The sequence below is a fragment of the Sphaeramia orbicularis genome, chromosome 18 (assembly GCF_902148855.1).
Source record: "Sphaeramia orbicularis chromosome 18, fSphaOr1.1, whole genome shotgun sequence".
Lineage (NCBI taxonomy): Eukaryota > Metazoa > Chordata > Actinopteri > Kurtiformes > Apogonidae > Sphaeramia > Sphaeramia orbicularis.
The window spans coordinates 47,109,932-47,134,045 of NC_043974.1; the positions used below are offsets into that span (position 1 = coordinate 47,109,932).

Sequence of the window (24,114 nt, forward strand, 5' to 3'; positions counted from 1 at the left end):
AGTGGTTCGGGCCGCATTAACGGACAAAATTTTGTCCGGAAGATGAAGATGAAGAAAAACTAGACAATTTCCACACGCGGAAATCGTGAGAGGGGCTCGGGGGTCGGGGTGGGACATGTCGGTTAGACGTTACCAAAGACTTCATGGTCGGAGGGGAATTGTGTGTTCTGAACCCCCATTCACTTTATATGGACAATCTGTGTGTCAAAGTTTGGCAGCTGACCGACGTCACCGTTAGTAGTAGTAATAGAAGTAGTAGTAGTATTTTTAGTTGTAGTAGTATTTTTAGTAGTAGTAGTATTTTTAGTAGTTGTATCAGTAGTAGTTGCCACAGCGACGGTGCTGCACTGACACACACACAGAATGAAACTGACACAGAGCAGCAGGAATAGGCTGAGACTGGAGCAGAACAGGTCCCGAGAAACTGCTAATTACAGGAAAACTGTAAAAGATAGGTGAAAACCGAAATGACCGTGAGCGTCAGAGAGACCTGTGGAACACAAAGATAAAGTTTTTTTTCCGTACTGTGAAAAATGATCGTGTTAGGGCAGTTTAAAAGCAGTCAACTGACCAAGACAACAAATAATCCGCTACAATGGAGAGTTAATGGAGGAAAGAAGGGATGAGCCTCCAAAGTAGTGCCTGTCATTTCACTTTAAAAAGAGCTAGGTCTTCAAACACGGGTTCATATAAAGGCCAGGAACCATGGCTATGTTTTTGGAAAATATCATTTGCCTGCGATGTATCGTTTGGCCGGGAGGGCAATTTATTCAGAGAATTTTCAGTTGAATTTTCTCTGCTCTTCCACTCTAGCGTGATGACATCACACACTCTAACTCAGGAAATTTGGACAATTTTCACTCAACCCAGGGGTTTTTGAAGACTCACCTATTGAAAACCGTAAACCCCATCCTCATACCAAGTACATTCATGCGGAGAGGACAAAAAAGCCTGCGTTTTAAAGTTTAAATGAAGTCTGTAGGTCAAAGTATGGCGAAGTAGTAGCGTCTGGAAAAAAGTGGACTTTTCTGGCTGATTTTTTCCTCTCCCCATTAGTTGTAGTCATGTGTGACCTGATTGGCTGATGCTGATCACCTGACACCTGAGCTTCAACTGTCTGTGTTCTATACTCTGTGTGTGTGTGTGTGTGTGTGTGTATGAGAAAGAATCAGTTTGAATCAGTTTATTCTATCAGTAAAAGGAGGAGAAGTAGAAGGAGAAGTAGTAATAGAAGTAGTATTTTTAGTAGTAGTGGTAGTAGTAGTTGTAGTAGTAGTAGTATTTTTAGTAATACTAGTAGTAGTATTTTTAGTAGTAGTAGTAGTAAAAGTAGTTTTCATAGTAGTAGTAGTATTTGTAGTAGTAGTAGTAGTATTTTTATGAGTAGTAGTAGTAATAGTAGTCATATTTTTAGTAATAGTAGTAGTACTTTCAGTAGTAGTGGTTGTATTTTTAGTAGTAGTAGTAGTTATCATAGTAGTAAAAGTAATAGTAGTGGTATCAGTACTGTCTCACACACCCAGCGTTGCTATGGACTCTCCAGGGTTGCTATGGGAGGAGAAACATGTCAGACTGATTCAGTTTATTGGACACACCTGGGACACAGAGCAGAGGGGCTGTTGCCGCAGCAACGGCGCTGCACTGACACACACAGAGAGAGAGAGAGACACACAGAGCAGCAGGAATAGACTGAGTGAGGCACTCAGAACAGGTCCCGGAAAACTGCTAATTATGGGAAAACCGTAAAAGATAGGTGAAAACCGAAATGACCGTGAGCGTCAGAAGGACCTGGGGAACACACAGATGTAGGTTTTTTTTCACATACTGTGAGAAATGACTGAGTTAGAGCAGTTTAAAAACAGTCAACTGACCAAGACAAGTAAGAATTCGCTACAATGGAGAGTTAATGGGGGAAAGAAGGGACTTGCCTCCAAACTAGTGCCTGTCATTTCATTTTAAAAAGAGCTAGGTCTTCAAACATGGATTCATATGAAGCCCAGGAAACATGGCTACGTTTTTGGAAAAGATCATTCACCTGCGATGTATGGTTTGGCCGGGAGGGCGATTTATTCAGAGAATTTTCAGTTGAATTTTCTCTGCTCTCACACTCTAGTGTGATGACATCACCCACTCTAACTCAGGAAATTTTGAGAATTTTCACTCAACCCAGGGGTTTTTGAAGACTCACCTATAGAAAACCGTAAACCCCATCTTCATACAAAGTACATTCGTGCGGAGAGGACAAAAATGCCTGCGTTTTAAAGTTTAAATGAAGTCTGTAGGTGAAAGTATGGCGAAGTAGTAGTGTCTGGAAAAAAGTGGACTTTTCTGGCAGATTTTTTCCTCTTCCCATTCATTTCTATGGGACCTTTTTCGCATGTTTTTTGCGAATAACTCTGCGAAAATTTCACGAATCTCTACGAAAAATACATAGCCCGCTATTCCCGATGAAACCGCACGTTTTAATGTATATTGTGCAGGGGTCTGTACAGCGGTTCGGGCCGCATTAACGGACAAAAAAGTGGCGGAAGATGAAGAATAATAATAAAAATAACTAGACAATTTCCACACGCGGAAATCGTGAGAGGGGCTCGGGGGTCGGGGGGGCATGTCGGTTCGACGTTACCAAAGACTTCATGGTCGGAGGGGAATTGTGTGTTCTGAACCCCCATTCACTTTATATGGACAATCTGTGTGTCAAAGTTTGGCGGCTGACAGACGTCACCGTTAGTAGTAGTAATAGAAGTAGTAGTAGTATTTTTAGTAGTAGTAGTATTTTTAGTAGTTGTATCAGTAGTAGTTGCCACAGCGACGGCGCTGCACTGACACACACACAGAATGAAACTGACACAGAGCAGCAGGAATAGGCATAGACTGGAGCAGAACAGGTTCCAATCAACTGCTAATTATGGGAAAACCGTAAAACATAGGTGAAAACCGAAATGACCGTGAGCGTCAGAAGGACCTGGGGAACACACAGATGTAGGTTTTTTTCACATACTGTGAGAAATGACTGAGTTAGAGCAGTTTAAAAACAGTCAACTGACCAAGACAAGAAGGAATCTGCTAGAATGGAGAGTTAATGGGGGAAAGAAGGGATGAGCCTCCAAACTTGTGCCTGTCATTTCACTTTAAAAAGAGCTAGGTCTTCAAACATGGGTTCATATGAAGCCCAGGAACCATGGCTACGTTTTTGGAAAATGTCATTCAACTGCGATGTATCGTTTGGCCGGGAGGGCGATTTATTCAGAGAATTTTCAGGTGAATTTTCACTGCTCTCACACTCTAGTGTGATGACATCACCCACTCTAACTCAGGAAATTTTGAGAATTTTCACTCAACCCAGGGGTTTTTGAAGACTCACCTATTGAAAACCGTAAACCTCATCCTCATACCAAGTACATTTTTGTGGAAAAGACAAAAATTCCTGCGTTTTAAAGTTTAAATGAAGTCTGTAGGTCAAAGTATGGTGAAGTAGTAGTGTCTGGAAAAAAGTGGACTTTTCTGGCCTATTTTTTCCTCTCCCCATTAGTTGTAGTCATGTGTGACCTGATTGGCTGATGCTGATCACCTGACACCTGAGCTTCAACTGTCTGTGTTCTATACTCTGTGTGTGTGTGTGTGTGTGTGTGTGTGTGTGTATGAGAGAGAATCAGTTTGAATCAGTTTAAAAGTAATATGAGGAAAAGGAGAAGGAGTACAAGTAACAGTAATAGTAGTAGTAGTAGTAGTAGTATTTTTTGTAGTAGTTGTAGTAGCAGTAGTAGTAGTAGCGTTTTTAGTAGTAGTAGTAGTAATATTAGTAGTAGTAGTAGTGTAATAGTATTTTTAGTAGTAGTAGTAGTAGTACTAGCAGTTGTTGTAGTAGTAGTAGTAATATTTTCTAGTAGTAGTAGTAGCAGTAGTTGTATTTTTAGTACTAGTAGTGGCAGTAGTAGTAGTAGTAATATTTTTAATAGTAGTAGTAGTAGCAGCATGAGTAACATTTTTAGTTGTAGTTGTATTTTTAGTAGTAGTAGTAGTAGTAGTAGTAGTAATCATAGTAGTAAAAGCAGTAGTAGTATTAGTAGTAGTATCAGTACTCTAACAGACACCCAGCGTTGCTATGGACTCTCCAGGGTTGCTATGGGAGGAGAAACATGTCAGACTGATTGGGTTTATTGGACACACCTGGGACACAGAGCAGAGGGGCTGTTGCCGCAGCAACGGCGCTGCACTGACACACACAGAGAGAGAGAGAGATACACAGAGCAGCAGGAATAGACTGAGTGAGTCACTCAGAACAGGTCCTGGAAAACTGCTAATTATGGGAAAACCGTAAAAGATAGGTGAAAACCAAAATGACCGTGAGCGTCAGAAGGACCTGGGGAACACACAGATGTAGGTTTTTTTCACGTACTGTGAAAAATGACTGAGTTAGAGCAGTGTAAAAACAGTATACTGACCAAGACAAGAAAGAATCCGCTACAATGGAGAGTTAAAGGAGGAAAGAAGGGATGAGCCTCCAAACTAGTGCCTGTCATTTCACTTTAAAAAGAGCTAGGTCTTCAAACATGGGTTCATATGAAGCCCAGGAACCATGGCTACGTTTTTGGAAAATGTCATTCAACTGCGATGTATCGTTTGGCCGGGAGGGCGATTTATTCAGAGAATTTTCAGGTGAATTTTCACTGCTCTCACACTCTAGTGTGATGACATCACACACTCTAACTCAGGAAATTTTGAGAATTTTCACTCAACCCAGGGGTTTTTGAAGACTCACCTATTGAAAACCGTAAACCTCATCCTCATACCAAGTACATTCATGCGGAGAGGACAAAAATGCCTGCGTTTTAAAGTTTAAATGAAGTCTGTAGGTGAAAGTATGGTGAAGTAGTAGTGTCTGGAAAAAAGTGGACTTTTCTGGCTGATTTTTTCATCTCCCCATTCATTTCTATGGGACTTTTTTCGCGTGTTTTTCGCGAATAACTCTGCGAAAAATTCACGAATCTCTACGAAAATAACATAGCACACTATTCCCGATGAAACCGCACGTTTTAATGTATAATTTGCAGGGGTCTTTACAGCGGTTCGGGCTGTATTAACGGACAAAAATGTGTCCGGAAGATGAAGAATAAAAATAAAAATAAACGAGCGGAAGAACAATAGGTGCTCGTGGCTTCGCCACGAGCACCTCTCTCCCATTGCTTTGCAATGGGGGAGAGGTGCTCGTGTCGATGCCCGAGCCCCTAATAAACGAGCGGAAGAACTATAGGTGCTCGTGGCTTCGCCACGAGCACCTCTCTCCCATTGCTTTGCAATGGGGGAGAGGTGCTCGTGTCGATGCCCGAGCCCCTAATAATAAACGCGCGGAAGAACAATAGGTGCTCGTGGCTTCGCCACGAGCACCTCTCTCCCATTGCTTTGCAATGGGGGAGAGGTGCTCGTGTCGATGCCCGAGCCCCTAATAACTAGACAATTTCCACACGCGGAAATCGTGAGAGGGGCTCGGGGGTCGGGGGGGTATGTCGGTTTGACTTTACCAAAGACTTCATGGTCGGAGAGGAATTCTGTGTTCTGAACTCCCATTCACTTTATATGGACAATCTGTGTGTCAAAGTTTGGCAGCTGACGGATTTCACCGTTAGTAGTAGTAATAGAAGTAGTAGTAGTATTTTTAGTAGTAGTAGTATTTTTAGTAGTAGTAGTAGTTGCCACAGTAACGGCGCTACACTGACACACACACAGAATGAAACTGACACACAGAGTAGCAGGAATATGCTGAGACTGGATCAGAACAGGTCCCTATAAACTGCTAATTACAGGAAAATCGTAAAAGATAGGTGAAAACTGAAATGACCATGAGCGTCAGAGAGACCAAGGGAACATAAAGATGCAGGTTTTTTTCCCGTACTGTGAGAAATGACTGAGTTAGAGCAGTTTAAAAACAGTGAACTGACCAAGACAAGAAGGAATCCGCTACAATGGAGAGTTAATGGGAGAAAGAAGGGATGAGCCTCCAAACTAGTGCCTGTCATTTCACTTTAAAAAGAGCTAGGTCTTCAAACATGGGTTCATATGAAGCCCAGGAACCATGGCTACGTTTTTGGAAAAGATCATTCGCCTTCGATGTATCGTTTGGCCGGGAGGGCGATTTATTCAGAGAATTTTCAGTAGAATTTTCTCTGCTCTTCCACTCTAGTGTGATGACATCACACACTCTAACTCAGGAAATTTGGACAATTTTCACTCAACCCAGGGGTTTTTGAAGACTCACCTATTGAAAACCGTAAATCCCATCCTCATACCAAGTACATTCATGTGGAGAGGACAAAAATGCGTGCGTTTTAAAGTTTAAATGAAGTCTGTAGGTCAAAGTATGGCGAAGTAGTAGTGTCTGGAAAAAAGTGGACTTTTCTGACAGATTTTTTCCTCTCCCCATTAGTTGTAGTCATGTGTGACCTGATTGGCTGATGCTGATCACCTGACACCTGAGCTTCAACTGTCTGTGTTCTATACTCTGTGTGTGTGTGTGTGTGTGTGTGTGTGTGTGTGTGTGTGTGTGTGTGTGTATGAGAAAGAATCAGTTTGAATCAGTTTATTCTATCAGTAAAAGGAGGAGAAGTAGAAGGAGAAGTAGTAAGAGAAGTAGTATTTTTAGTAGTAGTGGTAGTAGTAGTTGTAGTAGTAGTAGTATTTTTAGTAATACTAGTAGTAGTATTTTTAGTGGTAGTAGTAGTAAAAGTAGTTTTCATAGTAGTAGTAGTACTTGTAGTAGTAGTAGTAGTATTTTTATGAGTAGTAGTAGTAATAGTAGTCATATTTTTAGTAATAGTAGTAGTACTTTCAGTAGTAGTGGTTGTATTTTTAGTAGTAGTAGTAGTTATCATAGTAGTAAAAGTAATAGTAGTGGTATCAGTACTGTCTCACACACCCAGCGTTGCTATGGACTCTCCAGGGTTGCTATGGGAGGAGAAACATGTCAGACTGATTCAGTTTATTGGACACACCTGGGACACAGAGCAGAGGGGCTGTTGCCGCAGCAACGGCGCTGCACTGACACACACAGAGAGAGAGAGACACACAGAGCAGCAGGAATAGACTGAGTGAGGCACTCAGAATAGGTCCCGGAAAACTGCTAATTATGGGAAAACCGTAAAAGATAGGTGAAAACCGAAATGACCGTGAGCGTCAGAAGGACCTGGGGAACACACAGATGTAGGTTTTTTTCACGTACTATGAGAAATGACTGAGTTAGAGCAGTGTAAAAACAGTCAACTGACCAAGACAAGAAGGAATCCGCTACAATGGAGAGTTAATGGGAGAAAGAAGGGATGAGCCTCCAAACTAGTGCCTGCCATTTCACTTTAAAAAGAGCTAGGTCTTCAAACATGGGTTCATATGAAGCCCAGGAACCATGGCTACGTTTTTGGAAAATGTCATTCACCTGCGATGTATGGGTTGGCCGGGAGGGCGATTTATTCAGAGAATTTTCAGTTGAATTTTCACTGCTCTCACACTCTAGTGTGATGACATCACCCACTCTAACTCAGGAAATTTTGAGAATTTTCACTCAACCCAGGGGTTTTTGAAGACTCACCTATTGAAAACCGTAAACCCCATCCTCATACAAAGTACATTCGTGCGGAGAGGACAAAAATGCCTGCGTTTTAAAGTTTAAATGAAGTCTGTAGGTGAAAGTATGGTGAAGTAGTAGTGTCTGGAAAAAAGTGGACTTTTCTGGCTGATTTTTTCATCTCCCCATTCATTTCTATGGGACTTTTTTCGCGTGTTTTTCGCGAATAACTCTGCGAAACATTCACGAATCTCTATGAAAATAACATAGCACACTATTCCCGATGAAACCGCACGTTTTAATGTATAATTTGTAGGGGTCTTTCCAGTGGTTCGGGCCGCATTAACGGACAAAATTTTGTCCGGAAGATGAAGATGAAGAAAAATAATAAACGCGCGGAAGAACAATAGGTGCTCGTGGCTTCGCCACGAGCACCTCTCTCCCATTGCTTTGCAATGGGGGAGAGGTGCTCGTGTCGATGCCCGAGCCCCTAATAAACGAGCGGAAGAACAATAGGTGCTCGTGGCTTCGCCTACAAAGAACAATGGACAGATGAGGCTAATGGAGCATTTTTGCTCCTTAAACAGGACATGCAAACTGCTCCAGCCTTAGCTAACCCAGACTACAGTAAACAATTTCATTTATATGTAGCGGAAAGGAAAGGCTATGCATGTGCTGTACTGATGCAAAAAGGTCCTATAGGTAATCAGCCTATAGCATATTACAGTACAAAGTTAGATGGGGTGGAGGATGGACTCCCACCATGTTATCAAGGTCTTGCAGCAGCTGCATTTGCTTATAAGAAAGCATCAGTGATAACAATGGGACATCCAGTTTTCCTGTATACCTCTCACCAACTTCATGCTCTGCTCACAAGCTCGCACTTTGTTATTACACAGGCCAGAAAAACGGGATATGAGGTCCTATTATCGGGTCCAGACCTAACCATACAGCGCTGCACTATAGTGAACCCAGCGACAAAGATGATGTTACCTAATGAAGGACAGCCTCACGACTGCTTACAAGAAACAGAGGCGTTCATGAAAGCACGAGACAAATTATAAAACTGCCCAATTCCATCAGATATGATTCTTTTTGTGGACGGATCCTGTGTAAAAAGCAACACGGGAAATAAAGCAGGGTATGGCATAGTCCAACTGCACCCTGATAACACATTTACCAAACTCCAAGTGGTAAGCTTTGATCAACCTTGCTCTGCTCAGCTGGCAGAGGTTAAAGCACTTACAGCAGCATGTAAATTAGCAGCTGGAAAGAAAGTAACAATCTACACAGACTCAGCCTATGCGTATGGAGTCTACCACATTAATGCTAGTATATGGAGGCAGAGAGGTTTTAACCGATCAGATGGAACTCCTGTTACACATGGCCAAGCAATAAGAGAACTTATCCAGGCCATGCAGCTGCCACGAGAGCTTGCTATTGTTAAGTGTGCAGCTCACCAAAATGATAATACACTTGTATCAGTAGGGAATAACTTAGCAGATGAAGCAGCAAAGGAAGCGACAGGACAGGTCTCACAACAACCAGTTCTAGTGGAAGAAGACTGTGCACCAATAACAAACATCCAGTCATTAATAGAAGCTCAAAATAATGAGACAGAAGCAGAAAAAAGATTATGGGTATTGAGAGGAGCTATTAGGACAGCTACCCCTCATGAAGGCCTATGGAGAAGTCCACAAGGCCTTTTTGTGTTGCCTCTGTCTTTATTACCAATTGCTACCAAAAGAATGCATAAGCCACACCATTGTTCTAGGAATCAAGTGCTTAGAAAACTGCAGGCTGTGTGACGGTCTCCTTATATGGCAGCAATAGTTAACAGAGAACTTTCTCTCTGTAGAGAGAGAGTTGGGAGAATATCTGAAAGCATTAACACAAATCCATAAGCTTGTGTTCCAACAGGTAAAGGAGGCCCACGGCAGAGATGAAACACACATCCCAGTAGCTGCACGTGACATCCAGGTGGGAGACCAGGTTTTCATAAGGGTGTTTAGACGGGACTGGCACGAGCCCCGTAGAGAAGGGCCATATAAAGTGGTGCTGACCGCGCCTTCTGCATTAAAAGTCGAAGGTAAGCCATACTGGTTCACCCTCGGACCCCATGGTTCAAGAGAACCCCTTCCACGAGGAGGCATTCCAAATCCTGTCCCCTTACCCATGGGAATGGCGGTGATCTTCTGACAAAGATTAGTTCTTTCATAGGCATAGTGCTAACCCTTTGCGGGTTAGCGAGGGGGGAAGGCCTAATAGGCGGACCACCAAACTCAATTACATGGATTACTACTAACACAAATGCACGCAATATAAATGCACGTGACACACAGGCGTCACATAAAGGCTGTGCACTGGCTATGGTCACCCTAGCTACTAACAAAGGAGTAGGATACTATACAACAGATTGGATAAAGCATGAAAATTTATACGGATTTGTGTCAATAGCTAAACTGATGCAAGATGAATTCAAGGAGGAACGATGGGTGAGTTATCCTTTTGACAAGAGCTGCCAGGGGGGTGGAAAGACGACCCTCATATTTAGGGTAAAATGTGAAGCTACCGCATGCGGGGATGATGAGACACTAAAACAAGGAATTATCCTAGAGGAGGCAAAAAAGAAAGTAGAGATGCCAATTTTAATAACAGAAGTAAATAACGTAAAAGGGGACAATGGACGAATTGCAAAATTAAATCAAACTCTCTATTTCTATGATGACAAAACAGTAACAGCAGACTTAGACTTATGTGACATATTGGATTGCAGCCGGTATGGCCAACAAGCCTATAGATCGTGGAGTGTTGTAATATGTGCTACAGATAATCGTGATAAAAGGTGCGTAGATCAATCTATGGAAATTACCTCCAAACTCTCGCCCCATAGAGAAAGGAAAAGACTAGAGCGATTGGGAGATCATAATGCTCTGAAGGAGCCGGCTTTACTGTTGCGACTAAAAGTAAAAAGGAGACTAGGAGAGAACACCTGTGAAGAAAGGGGGTCTAAAAATTGTAATCCAATAAGTATAACCCTGATAAGTCCCAGTTATGATGACAGTGGATTATATATAGCCAAAACGAGCTTAGGTTGGGGATACTTTCTGATAAAGGTAGTTCAAGAATCAGAAAAGATCCCCGCAAATACTAGGGATACTCCTGTATGCAGAGCAAAAACAATCAATGAAACTAAGCCTATAATGGAAGAAACTGTCAGACAGCTTATAACTGATCTGGAATTTGCCTAAGTAACAGGGTTCCCTGAAAAAAATCTTTGGCTGCAGTCCATGAGGGATGCAGCATCAAGCATCACCAACAGTAGTTGTGTAATCTGTTCTGTACCACGACCAGTACTGTTAATGGTTCCATCGCCTTTTACAACCACAGACTTCTATTGTATGTATGAAATAACAACAGATCACCCCACAAGAGCATGCAGAAAATGGGATCAGGTTTTTCCTAGAGTACCCGCAAATGCTAAGCCACCAGTTTTTAAGCCAGTAGAAAACAACCACACATGTATTGTATGAAATGTCACACAGGGAAAGCTAGTAGGACATCTCCAGAAGACATGGTGTGAGTCGGTGATAGACGTGTCAACATGGAACAATGCCACCAGGTTAACTAAGGCACGAGCAGATGTGTGGTGGTACTGTGGAGGTAAGCGAATATTAGGGACTTTGCCCTTAGACTGGATAGGAACATGCACAATAGTGAGCTTAATATTCCCAATCACATACTTCCCTACCTCTGCGAGTAATTTGCAACACATATTAGAGCCTTGGACACAGACAGATGTCCTTTTGTCTAAACCACGCCATCGGTTTAGGAGAGGAACAGACTCAGAGAAAAGCCCATTTGCATTTGACCCAAATAAAGGATTTGAAGGTAGTCCCACCTATATGGACTCAATAGGCGTACCCCGAGGAGTACCAACAGAATACAAGTTAGCAGACCAGGTGGCAGCTGGGTTTGAGTCATTCTTGTGCTGGTGGTGTACCATAAATAAGAATGTAGACAGGATTAATTATATACACTACAATGTCCAGAAATTGACCAATTTAACTAGAGATGCAGTGGAAGGCCTTGCAGAAGAGCTCAGAGCAAATACCTTAATGACCTACCAGAACAGGCTAGCAATTGACTTCCTGCTAAGTGCACAGGGGGGAGTGTGTTCCATGTTTGGAGAAGAATGTTGTACTTTCATTCCTAACAACACAGCACCAGATGGATCAGTAACAAAGGCCCTAGCAGGACTTAGGACAATGGCTGCAGAATTGAAGTCCCACTCAGGGATTCAGAGTCCAGTACAGGAGTGGTTAGATAAAATGTTGGGAAAATGGAAAGGGTTAATTGTCTCAGTGGTTATGTCACTGGCAACAGTGGCAGGGTTATTGGCCCTGTGTGGCTGCTGTTGTATTCCATGTATCCGCTCACTATGTGTCAGATGTATCTCCTCAACCATAGAGAAGAAAGATTATCCAGCTGCTCTGCAAATGCCAGAATCGACCTATCCTTATTACGTATATGAGCCTGTAGAATCTACTGACACTGTTGAAGTTGTTGGTACAGCCCCAGAATATGCCAGAATACAGGAGCCATGGTTCTGTGGAACCATGGGACCACCAACACCACCACCAGAGGGAATATACGTGAACCAAAGGCAGGAGGATAAGTATGAAAATATAATATAGACAGTCAAAGCAGGCAGAGAAATAATTGATGTATATATGTATATAGCTTTGCTAAAATATAGGAGAAGGGTCAGCTTCCACCCTCCAGGTAAGTACGCATGTAGTTTCTCCTCTAGTGAATATAATTAGTAATAGTAGAAGTAGTAGATGTGGTATAAGTATAACTATAATGGTGGCAGATATAATTGTAAAGTGGTAGATATAATTGTAAGTGCATGAATCACAAGTATAATAGGAACACACAGACAGGATTAATAACAGCCAATGTCTCCATCACAGACTGAGTAAAGATGGCAGAGGCCACCGGGGCATACACCTCCTGCTATGGACATGTGACAGAGCCAAGGACTAAGTGGACCAGAGGCGGCGCATATGTTTGTAAGACCACACACCTTGCTAATGCTGCACTTCTTAGCCCTACACTATAGGCTGGAGAAGGAGCCAGGCATGGAGGAGAATCGTATGGGACGACACGTCCTGCCCGTCCACTCGATGACGCCTCGTGTTCCTGGAACGGCGGCACGACGGATCCAGTTCCCGGACAGTCCATCTGAGCCGTCAACACCGAGAGGACAGCCAAGGTACCCTTGGCCTCCAGAGGCTTCATCAGCGAGGCCACACATGGAGCACCAGAGACCATCAGCCCGTGGGGACCATAGAGAGTTCCAGCGCCAGGCCACTCCGCCCACACACCCAGACTACAGAGCGGACGACTACATCTACCTGTCACGGTTCCTGCAACGTCCATATGACCAATATCCCAGCTTTGAACACGTCCTGGAAGAGCTGAGCACTCTTCCCTCCCTGCGGTATAAGAGCCTGCTACATGGCCTATCCGGCCCAGCCAAAGTGATCCTTCAGAAGCAGCGGCAGCGTTACCACAGCCGCACTTATCAGCGAAGCAGAAGAATACTGCTAGCTGAGGTTGAAACCATGGAGGACAATTGTGCTCTTTCCGAGGGATGATGAAAGACAAACCAGAACCGCCACATGCCTTACAGTTAAAGGGGAGGGTTTCAGGCCCCGACACAGGGAATGGGACCGTATGGCTGAGAACACTTTTTGGAGTATAGCTCGGGAATCATGTTTTGAATGGTGTGAGTGTAAAAAGGAATACAGAAAGGGGTATTAAGGACATATAAGTCCAGAAAGGGATTGAATAGGTGGTAGTAATATGATAAAATAGCTGATAGCAGCATATATACGTATATTGATAGTGTCCATCAAAGAGCAACATGTGGGTTCCCTCTGATGATAAAGGTTTGATAGGTTGACATCACTACTCACTAGCGCATGGTTGGGAGGAATTCCACATTTTTATGCTTAGCTCCAGCAAGGAGCTTTAAGTGCCGCCTGGCCTTATATATGTATATGTATGTATGTATGTATATATATATATATATATATATATATATATATATATATATATATATATATATATATGTGTGTGTGTGTGTGTGTGTGTGTATATATATGTATATATATATATATATATGTATATGTGTGTATATGGGGTCAAGAAGCATATCAAAACAATGCAGAAAATTTTTAATTAAAAAAAAAAAAAAATGTAAGAGGAAAAACCCTCATATGACAAGTGCCAGAGGAAAATGGGGAGGTGAGCCTCTGAGTGAGCCTTAAGCTGTTGACAAGTATTAGTCAATAAAGGTTTGCAAGTATTTACTCAGTTTGAAAAGTACACTGGTAGTTAACATGTATACTAACCTTCACCAAAGCGCTGTTCACCAAAGTACTGTAGTTTCTACTATGATTCACACTGTATAATCATGGGTGTGATCAGTTACTATACTAAAAATTATATTACCACTAATGTGATCACGTGTGCCTTACACCAAGTTGGAGTTGTAATAATGTGTTAATGGTTGAATGTTGACTTGTCACCTGGTGAGGGTTTTACCTCCCTACTGCAAAATGGGGAGGAGGTTTCCCTTGCCATGTCACATGATCAGCAGAGGGTCTAGTAGTGACGGACACTGTGTTGTTCATTTTTCAGGGTAAAACCCAGAATAACTCTGGTGGATAACTCAGCCACCATTTAGTGGCCGGGACACCATCAATAGGTGACCCTCACTGCAAGACTTGATGAGTATGAACAGAAAAGAAGGTTATTTACACTGTGTTTGTTATCACTGAAATGGGCACTGAGTGTTATTATGAACTAACTACACAACAGCATGTATAATGGTTATACACATTTGATGTTTATATAATCATAATAATCATTTGAAGGGTGGCCGAAATGGTAGTATTGGTCTTAATTAAAGACCAAAGGGGGGAGTAATGTAGAGAATAAGGTAAATAATGTAAAGAGATACTATTTAAAGAAGGCCCTGCATGTGTCTTTCATGGAAGAAGGTCCTGCTGATGATACTGCAGGCGCAAGCTTTTGTAAACAATGGTGAAAGGAGGATTCTCTGCCGGTTGTGGTATGAAGTTCCTTGACCCGGCTGTTGACCTTGCAAACCATGATGGCCTTGGTAAGCCTGGTTGGTGCTGGCTTAATAATTTCTGGGCAGTATGCCCAGACCATCTAGTGAAACATTCGGCACAGCTGCGCCACTTCAATAAAAGAAGAACCAAAACAACTGAAAAGATGAACCAAAAACAACTGATAAGAAAAACCAAAACAACGGATGAGATGACCAAAAGTAACCCTGAGTGTGTAGGCAGCAAGTAGGGTAAATGGCACAGATGGGCCTGACCAAAGATGGTTTTAAAAAGGGAAGCTTCCGGGGGTAATAGGAACCGAGGGGTGGTTTCTGCCAGTGGAAAAGTACCCTGAATTTTCTAGAATGCTGGAAAAAGGGAATTTTGGGAGGAGCGACCCGGGGAAATCACGCCCCGAGCCCCGAAACAAGGTATAAAAGATAGGGGATTTTCGGCTACCCTTCAGACCATTCCCGGGTGTGTCTCCGTGTGTTTTTCCTTGCTTTTGCAAATAAACACATGTATGGCTCTGAAGACAGACTGGTTCGGCTCATCATTGTCTCTGAAGATGTTCTTTCTTGATCACCACTTAGACAGAATTCTGCAGTTTAAATTAGGCGGGGAAAAAGGCGCAGACCTACAATTAAGTCTCGTCAAGACCTGCTACGTTCATCACTGATTCATCTGTTTTAGCAGCATAAGCTGTTTGGTTGTGTCTGGTTCCTGTTTTGAACTGTCCTACACCAGACGCATCTGCACTGACCTCACTGTGTTCATATTAATGATCAGAATAAAGGCTGTCTCCACTCTGGGACTCACAGACCCATTACAGTTCTACAAAGTCAGCTGGAACGCTCATTAACGACAGAGGCTGAGTGTGTGTTTGTCAAACTGATAGAAACATTCTCAGACACAAGACAGAGTCACTGGATTCTGGAATCAGAAGAGTTCGTAAGTATATTCTTGAGGTATTGATCTTAGAACCTATCCGGTTAAGTTAAGATAGAGACAGAAATTAGCAGACAGTCTCATATGTATAAGGCAGGCTGGCTCCATCCGATGGAGCTTTTTGGAATAAAACATTGACCTTTGGGCCCTCCCAAATTCCCAAATTCCCAGATCGTACTTCTTAAGTTTTGGCTATAAAAAGTGAGAAGTATAATAATCATTTGAACACAGCTTTGAGTAGATCAGCATTGGTTTTATTGTTTGAGTTTATTGATCGGTCAGTTGTCCTCTTTAAGCATTAATCTTGATCCAGTCAATCCTATCGATTGCTTTGTTGCTGTTTATATACTTATAATTGATCTATAGATTTGATTAGTATTGGGCTGATTTGGTCAAGTTCACTGATTGATCCGTTGTACTGCCCTACTCTTCTAGGCATAGATTTTTGTGATTCAGTTAATCCTATTAATTGATCTGTTGTTATCCGTGCATTTATAATCAATTTATAGATTTACTGTCACTTTGGCCTTCTTGGATCCTCAGCTACTGATCTATGTTGATTTATGTAGATAGATTTCTTTAGTATTGATTATCGTGGTTCAGATATTTCTGAAATTCTTTAGTATTGATTATTCTGAAATCCTTTAGTATTGATTATTGGTTGTTTGTGTCTTCCCAATTTTAATATTTGGAATTTCTGACTCGTTTCTCTTTGATTTAGGTTGACCTTACTTACTGTTGCTGTTGATTGACCATTAAAATTCTCTAGTATTTAGAAATAATTATTTACTGGCTGATTGTTGTTTAAATCACTCACATTTTGTTGCTGTTTTGATTTTCTGAGCCTATGTGTGGTTTATGCTCATTCTATTCTCCTTGATTTTTAGTTTCAACTGGTCATTTGCGTTCTGATCCATATAATATTTGGAGTTATCTAATCTTTACCTTAATTTTGTTCGACCACCCACTTTGATTCTATTGCTGTTTTTCTGTTGTTTTACAGCATTTTAGCCCCACTAGTGATTAGAAGACAAGTACTAATTTGCAGCTGAAGGTTGGCCATTTGCTATATAATTCTTTTTTTTTTATCAGATTGTATTTTTCCTTCCTAATCCCTTGAGACTTCCTGGTAGTTTTTGTCTATTGTGCCAGTTATCCTGTTTTATCAGGTTTTATCACTGTCCATAGCCCCTAGGCCTACCCTTAAAATTATTTTTCACCTCATGCATTGCTGAGTTTTCAATTCTTTTAGGCTCACTGATAATCCAAACCTTATTTAACCGTTTCACAAACTTCAATGTTGAATTGAAGTCCCCAACTACAGCCCATTAACATTTTTTATTCTTCCATTTTTTGATCATTTCATTTTTTATTTTTTCCTGTCCCTGTTCTTACTTTTAGGTCTCTTATTCACAAAATCTGAGTTATTTATTCACTTTGTTCAGTAATTTGGTAGTCAGCAATTATTGTACGAATTGGAATTAGCTATTTTTGATTATCCTATTTCAAGCTCTTTTAGGATCACTGATAGGCTAATCTTAATTCTGAATTGGAGTCTCCAATTACAGTTCGTTAACATTTTTATCCTTTTATTTTTTGGATCATTTTATTTTATTTTTATTCTTTCCATTTCTTATTTTCACTTTTATGTCTCTTATTCTCTAAATCAGAATCATTCATCCACTATTATTCAGTAATTCAGTTGAAATAACTATTGTACAAATCGGTATTGGCTGTTGCAAATATTATGTTTTTGTTTGTTTTTCCTCAGTTAATCTTGCCATTTCTAAAATCTACTACTTAGGGAACTAATTAACTCAAGTATACAACAAGCCATCTGCTGCTGTGTACTCTAGATTGGAAGCTGACACGAGTTGTCTTCATTGCGACTTCCCAGTTCCAGTCATTACCAAACACTCTACCAGTCAACGAAATGGCTTCCTCCTTCCTCAAAATTGACATTGTCATGAAAGAACTTGAGGACAGAATTTTCACGAGTGAACCCGATCCAAGAGTAGTGAAGAAACAAGTTCAGCTAATGAAAGACTTATTCAAGAAATGTGCAAAGAAGAAGCTGATTCACTCCAGTCCAGGAGCATCGCCCCCTACAGAACAACAATGGAACTCAATTAAGGAGTACCACTGAGGAAAGGTCCTGTGATATCGCACTAACCCCGCGTGGACGATTAAACGTAGGGTCACTGATGTTCAGAAGCTACGACGACGTGAAGAAATGGAATGGTTTGCTGAAAGACTACACAAGATGGCACGCTCTATCGTGATGACATATGAAAGCAAACAGCTCGCCAGCATGCTGGCAGTAAAACCAAAAGAAGAGGACACGACACACGTCATGCCCCTCAACGGTGTCAAAAGGACGGCCAAGAAATCCGTCAAACGCCCTTCAGTCACTTTGGGTCAATGACGCTCAGGCTGTTTACGTTCTGGACACCAGTATAAAGCTAACACAGCAAGAGGAAACGACGAGTATGACACAGATGAGGATGAAGCTGACGAAGAAGAAGAGGACCACGAAGAAGGAGACAAGACAAAGGGACAAAGGTCAAAGTCATTGAATCAAGATCAAAAGTCCCTGAATCGGAAATCTCTGCCACCCATGCCTGACCTAGGCTTGTTCTATCCTCAGTCTGACACAGAAGGACCCTACACAGAGGTGAGCTGGAGATTAAAAGAGGCAGCAAAGGATCACGCCGTATCTGCCCGCATCCTCCACCAAACTGTTATTTTGGTTCACTAAAACAAGGTGAAACAAGTGGATCGTCTCAAAGAAGAGGGATTTATTTTGGTACATAAAGGTAAACAGGCATACTGTCAGCGTCTCGATGTCCCAATACCAGTTGCATCTAGTGAACGGTCCTTTTCAAGGATTCATCTGAGTTTGTTACATGTGTGTGTTTACGTAAGTAGGAGATCAGTCCATGGCTCAGCTGGCGCCACTGTCTCTGTGTAAGGCCTTGACACCCTGAGAGTGTTTATAACAGCTTGTATGAACTTTATACACAGTAGAAGTGTGTCCAAAGTTCACATATCTGGACTGGCATAAGGAAGATCACCGGCATGAAGCAGAAGGGTGGGCCATTGATGGACAGCGACCAGGACCTGGCTGACAACCTGAATCTATTTATTACCAGATTTGATGGTGCCACCTCATCCTGTCCGCTGCCTAGAGTGCACCCCCCCCCCCCCCCCACAAGCTCATTCTCCACCACACCCATAACTTTCCAGACATTTCAGGTGAAGAGACAACTGGACAAACTCAAATGTGGAAAGGCGGCCGGACCTGATGGGATCCACCCCAGACTGCTGAGGATCTGTTCCAGTCAGCTCTGTGGAATCCTCACTCATCTTTTCAACCTCAGTCTGCAGCTACAGAAGATCCCCACCCTGTGGAAGACATCTTGTCTTGTCCCTGTCACCAAAAAGAGACATCCAGTGGACTTTAATGACTACAGGCCTGTAGCCCTCACTTCACACTTAATGAGGACTCTTCAAAGGCTGGTCCTCTCCCGTCTAAGACCCAGTATGAGGGTGTACATGGATCCTCTACAGTTTGCTTCTCAGCCTAACATGGGTGTGGATGATGTTCTCATCCACATGTTCCAGAGGGCCCATGCACACCTGGACACCTCTGATGCAGCTGTGAGGATCATGTTCTTCGACTTTTCAAGTGCCTTCAATACGATCCAGCCGGAGCTGCTTTGTGTGAAGCTGAGCGAGATGCAGGTGGAATCATGGATGGTCTCCTGGATCATGGACTACCTGACCTGCAGACCACAGTATGTGCAACGGCAGAACTGTGTCTCAGGAAAGGTCCTGTGCAACACTGGAGCACCACAAGGAACTGTTCTGTCCCCCTTCCTCTTCACTCTGTTCACATCAGACTTCCAGTCCAACTCAGACAGCTGCTTTCTTCAGAAATTTTTTGATGACTCAGCAGTTGTCGGTTGTATCAGAGGAGAGGAGGAGGGGGAGTACAGGGGCCTGGTGAAGGACTTTGTGGACTGGTGTGACCTCAACCACCTCCAACTGAACATTTCCAAGACCAAGGAAATGGTTTTGGACTTTAGGAAGAAGAGGTCCAAACTGGTGCCAGTCACCATCCAGAGCACAGAGGTAGAAGCTGTCTCCAGTTCCAGGTACCTGGGAGTCCAACTGGACCAGCTGGACTGGTCCTGTCACATGGAGACTCTGCACAAGAAGGGCCAAAGTAGACTTTATTTCCTACGGAGATTAAAGTCTTTCAAGATCTCCAAGCCTCTTCTGTGCAGCTTCTACCAGACTGTGGTGGCTGGTGCCCTGTTTTTTGGTGTGGTGTGTTGGGGAGAGGGAGCTCGCATTTCTGACAGAAACAGACTGAACAAACTCATTAAGGAAGCGAGCTCCATCATTGGGACTGGACTGGAAACAGTTCAGCAGGTGGCTGGGGTGAGAATGCTCAGGAAACTGGACTCTATTTTGAGGAACGCATCTCACCCACTGCACCACCTTGAGGTGTTCAGAGAGAGCACCTTCAGCCACAGACTGATCCCCCCTCGGTCCAAGACTGAACACAGTAGGAGGTCCTTCCTACTGGCTGCTATTAGACCTTTTAATATCGCTGTGCGATAAATTAGTGTATGCTGTGCATACTTAGGTGTTTGGGTTATTGTATTATTTACATTACTTGTATTGAACATATATATATGTATATATATGTATATATATGTGTATATATATATATATATATATATATATATATATATATATATATATATATATATATATATATATATACACACACACAGGGTGGGGAAGCTAAATGTACACTATTTTGAGGCAGGGATTGAAAGACAGTGTATGAACAATTAGTTTATTGAAAGTCATGAGAATTTATTTGCCACAAGAAAATGTCCATAATAGAAAATGTTTTTATTCTATGTGTCCTCCTTCTTTCTCAATAACTGCCTTCACACACTTCCTGAAACTTGTGCAAGTGTTCCTCAAATATTGGGGTGACAACTTCTCCCATTCTTCTTTAATAGTATCTTCCAGACTTTCTGGTAATAGTTTTGCTCATAGTCATTCTCTTCTTTCCATTCTAAACAGTCTTTATGGACACTCCAACTATTTTGGAAATCTCCTTTGGTGTGACGAGTGCATTCAGCAAATCACACACTCTTTGACGTTTGCTTTCCTGATTACTCATATGGGCAAAAGTTTGTGAAAAGGTATGGATAATAGTGTTAGGTATGATTATGACATCAGTATATGTTTGGGTTCAAAACAACTGACGTAGTGTCTGCTGAGAAAAAACAACTAAATGTTCAGTGTACATTTTGCTTCCCCACCCTGTATGTATATATATATATATATATATATATATATATATATATATATATATATATATATATATACACATATATATATATATATACACATATATATACATATATATATATATATATATATATATATATATATATATATATATATATATATCTTTTATTCTGTTTACTTCTTCGTTCCATTGATGGTTGTTTGTGGGATGTTCACGTGATGGGTCAGTGTGTTTTTTTATTCTTGTACTGCTGCTGTTGTAATGAAGCAATTTCCTGCAAAGGATCAATAAAGTATCTATCTATCTAATATGGTTAAATAATGACATAATAGACATAAAAGAAAATAAAAGTATAAATCCTCACTTTACCTGCACAAGGAGTGAAGTACATAGAACAAGATGCAGCAGCTGACACTAACACCAGGAGATTGAAGCTCATAAATGGGGGCCATGACAGCGTTTGGTGCTAAACTAAACAGAACATTAGCGCAGCTGAAAACATTACATCGCTACTGACCTGAAGTTTCCTAAAAAACAAACAAAAAAGAAACTCATGAAATCCATGATTTTAAAGCCTTGTTCAGCTGTTTGTTTTTGTATTTATGCATTTAGTTCCAGGACAGTGTGTGTTGGCTTTAGCTACAAAAAACAGGATGCACCAGATTTAGCAGAGAAGCTAATTTCTACCTGTTGTCCTGAACAAATGACCAATATAACAAACATCACTTAGATTATAAAGTCCTAATACACTGGAAGAAAACCGTTAAACATGACAGATACAGGAAGTGTGTTCAGACTGAACGGCTTCAGCCAAATACAAGAGACGGAGCTGACGTTCTAAAAATACACAAGACATAATAAAAGAACAAGAAGGACAGAACAAAAAAGAGAGCAAGAAGAATAAATACATAAATTGATAAACAGGCTAAATGTAAAACTGCAAACCAGACAAAAAAAGTACAAGTAAAAACTATTGAGTTAACAACTTCAATAGAACGAACAAGAACAGTTTATACCACGGGTGGGCAAACTTTTTGGCTCAGGGGCCACATTGACCTTTAAAATTTGACAGATGGGCCAGGTCAGCACAAGATATGATACATATAAAAAAACACATTTGTTAACAGTACATATCAAAAATAAACAGAAAAGAACATTATAGTGTTAATATACCTTTTAGTGGGAACAGTGTTGTTGATACCCATTTTTGCCAGTGCATTGAAGTCTGGTGTTAATTCTATTGTGGCAATTCTCAGAACAGATCTGAGGTGTTCATCACTCAGGTGGGATCTGTGGGTACTTTGTTGGTGTTCATCTCACTAAAAGTCCATTTCAGAGGGTACTCCGCTGTAAAAAGTCTATTTCAGGGGCTACTCCGCTGTAAAAAGTTTATTTCAGGGGGTACTCCACTGTAAAAAGTCTATTTCAGACGGTACTTCTCTGTTAAAAATCTATTTCAGACGGTACTTCTCTGTTAAAAATCTATTTCAGAGGGTACTCCGCTGTAAAAAGTCTATTTCAGACGGTACTTCTCTGTTAAAAATCTATTTCAGAGGGTACTCCGCTGTAAAAAGTCTATTTCACGGGGTACTCCGCTGTAAAAAGTCTATTTCAGGGGGTACTCCGCTGTAAAAAGTCTATTTCAGGGGGTACTCTGCTGTAAAAAGTTTGAGAACCCCTGCTCTAAGTCACTCTTTTTTCCCAGTTTCACCACCTGCCCCCCCCCATCCTAAAGTGCATCTCCAGTCAAAGGTTCAGTACTTACAGAGCAGACCCAGTTCAGGTGATGCCTTCATGGTCCTTGTGTCTGACTTCACACCTACAGTTTGACGTTTTGACGGTCCGTCTAAAACCCTCCCACTTCCTCTGTGTGTGTCTGGGTTGGTTTTGTCTTTTTTTTCTTCACTCTAACCCCTCCTGTCCTGTTTCAGCCTGTACTACTGTTTGTCCTCATCAGGTCCAGTTGGATCTGCTCAGAATAAATGAAGGTGTGTGAAGGTCAGAACATGAGGAGGCTGATCTGTGGGGCCATAGTGTCAGAGGAACACCACAGCACTAGTGTGGAAGCTAACAGTGCCGCTGCTGGAGCCCCTCCCAGACTAGAACTGCTCAGGTCATCCATCCATAGTCCATCCATGTCCCATATCTGGTCTGATTGGACCAAAGCTGTGAAAACAGACAGGAACAGCCTCGTTCTGTCCAACATGGACCGAGGACAGAAGACTGACAGACTTGGACACTTTCATTCTGAACCCAGCGGACACTTGATGGAACTTGTCAACTTTGTCATCTGGGCTGTTGAAGAGTTGTCGGTTCCACTCTGTCCTAGCAGGTGCTGTGGCCACTAGAGGGAGATGTTCCTCTGCAAATATGAGCTGATTGACAGGATCCTGTTCCTCACTGTTCCTCACATTCATCCTCCATCACAGTTTGGATTTGAACAGTGGAGGACATGTTGTGAGCAGATCAAAGTGTGTCCAGTTTGTAAAGCAGGTGTTTGACAGGTGACCACACAGTCTGATCCAGAATCCTGACCAAAGCTGACAGGAATGTGGATGTGACAGGAGCAGGTTCACATCTGATCCAGGACTCCAGTCTGTGGAGGGTTCGCTGGACTTCCAATGCTCGGAATTGTGGATTCTGTGCTTCTGCTGCGGGTTTGAACCCTTCAGTCCTGTTTCCATCAGATGGAGTCACAGATCTTCTCTGGTACCGACGGATGAATCCACCAAGGAGGAGGAGGAGGAGGTCAGGGTTCATGGAGATGAGGGGAACCACAACCAGAACCACAACCACAACCAGAACCACAACCAGAACCAGAACCAGAACCACAACCAGAACCAGAACCAGACTGGACCACCATCAGTGATCAGAGTCAGTGATTCACTCAGTTCATTCTCTGTTAAAATTATTAATTAATGACAGATTGAAGCAATTATTTCCTATGAGTTTACTGACACGGCTGGACAGTCTGGTTTGGACCAGCTCCATGTGTAAAGGGTCATGAGATAACTGTTATGATTCTGAGTTATAGAAATAAAATTTAATTTGATTTATTGAACTGGATGAATTTTACATCACCAATAACAGAGCTCCATCAGATAAGAGAGAGAGAGGAGGAGGAGGAG

At 41.9% G+C, this 24,114-nt stretch overlaps 1 protein-coding gene across 5 annotated transcripts in view; it reads right to left on the minus strand.

Moving 5' to 3' along the window:
• LOC115438577 (myelin-oligodendrocyte glycoprotein-like) overlaps positions 1 to 24,114 on the minus strand; it is a 149,761-nt gene that overhangs the window by 34,283 nt on the left and 91,364 nt on the right. The window lies entirely within an intron of this gene.